The following is a 2,224-nucleotide window of genomic DNA, read 5'->3' on the forward strand; positions in this document are numbered from 1 at the left end:
CAAATCTAAATATTATATACTAATATACTAAACTGGAAAAAATGTACCAAAAACGATATATTTCGATCGAAATGGCAACCATGCCGTTACGTTGTCCGTTGCGTGAAGTTAAAGGACAATTGGCCATCAATGGCAGCTGCTAGTTGCTTGCTCTGGCATATGGCACACAGGCAGGCAACATTAGTCGCATATACCCTTCAGGAAAATCATCAACAAATTTCTGGTTAAAATCTAAAACAAATTCGACAATTTTGAATTACCTGCGATTGGCGATAACTGTCTTCGAAATCATACATTAGCAAAATTCAAATTATTATTTATATGGAAGGAAATGCATTACACTGTCTAAAAAAATCCACAAAGCTTGATATTTCGATTTATATGGTTTTCGTTGGATAATAGTTTGCTCATACATATATTCAAAGTACATATCGTCGTTTAAAGTACAAAACCGCGTATCGTCGTTCTGCAAAACCGCGTAACTGACATTGGCTGTCAAAAATTGGATTCGCTCACACAAGCTCTTGGCTTGAAATATACTATCCAGACATGCGATTTCTTTATAAAAAAAAGTACAATTTTGAAATATGAGTATGTTTACTCTCTAAAAAATAATTTATGCAACCTCACATACGTGGTTTTGCATTTTGCTGATACGCGGTTTTGCATTTTGTTGATACGCGGTTTTGCACTTTAAACGACGATATATTTATTAAGCTCTGCTTTTATTTAAAAAAAATGCGTGTGTAACACCGTACACATGATAGAAGTGAAACTTCTTAAAAAAGGTGTGAGTACCAGTACGAAATTGGATGTGTAAACATATCTTTATGGTTCGGCAAACCATTAGCCGATTGAGTTACATACATAGGTTTGGTTAGAAATCAAACAATAATTTCATTTCATCTTGTTAATTTTCTGATATACATATAATTTATTTATTCATTTTCCGGTAACACCACCTTATATGAATTCGCGCTTCTAGCATCCATAGGACCGGGTTGTAATGGAAGTAGATAATTGTATGTTGAACAAATAAATGAAAATGTTTGTAATGCAATTAATAGATCCTTACGAATTCGCCATTACCAAGGCACTAAGTAACGTACGCACTTTTGTTTGCAAAATGCATTTATTTAAGTTGAAAGGAGACAAATTCCTTTGTTCGGCATTTATTCTTACTCGCTTTCTATCTTCCAAGGCGAATTCATATATTCATGTGGCAGCAAGAGTATAAAAACATAAGATTACCTTATAAATTAAAAGCATATGTATCACATGTATGCGTAGTCCAATTCATGAAATCATTTCATCGATCTGAGTAAAACCTAATTGCATAAACTCTATTTCGCGTTAATTGAAATCATGAAATGGTGTTCATTCATTCAGTTTCTACTCAAACGCAAGAAATGATTTCATGAATTGGCCTACGCATAATGGTAGTAAATGATAGAATAAATTACAACAAACACAACGTTGGTTCAAATCAATCCGCTATCAAGCTGGACGTTTTGCCCACAAACATTGCAATTTTGCGAGCAGTCTCATTGTAAAATCCCATTTTTACAATTTCATAGTTTCGGCTGTCAGAAGTTACCAGTTTTAGTCCGAGAATTTTTTGCTGGTAAATTCTGGTAAATGTGTCAAACGATCAGCTGTAGTGTGTTTGGCAACCAAATTGTAAACAAAAGAAAAGTGCACTCTGCTAATTCATGTTGAAAAGTATTTAATTACTTGTTTAAGTGGATTCTAATGAATTTGAAAGTATTTTTGGTTATTTACATGTGTGAGCTGAGTGTGTTTACATACAAAATAAGCAAAAATTTACAACCAAAATTTGGAGGTTATGTTGAAGTTGGCAGAAGTTACCATTAGTTGCGATCCCGTACGAGTCCGGACTAGTCAGAAATAGTCAGAATCAGTCAGATTTTACTGGAAATCGATCCCGTACTCGGTTCTCTGACTATTGAGGGGACAAAAAAGTGAGTAAATACGGCTCTCTCTCTGTCAGAAGTTACCAGTTTTAGTCCAAGAATTATTTGCTGGTAAATTCTGGTAAATGTGTCAAACGATCAGCTGTAGTGTGTTTGACAACCAAATTGTAAACAAAAGAAAAGTGCACTCTGCTAATTCACGTTGAAAAGTATTTAATTACTTGTTTAAGTGGATTCTAATGAATTTGAAAGTATTTTTGGTTATTTACATGTGTGAGCTGAGTGTGTTT

This window comes from Rhagoletis pomonella, unplaced genomic scaffold (genome assembly GCF_013731165.1).
Source record: "Rhagoletis pomonella isolate Grant_MI unplaced genomic scaffold, Rhpom_1.0 Rhpom_scaffold_00005, whole genome shotgun sequence".
Classification (NCBI taxonomy): domain Eukaryota; kingdom Metazoa; phylum Arthropoda; class Insecta; order Diptera; family Tephritidae; genus Rhagoletis; species Rhagoletis pomonella.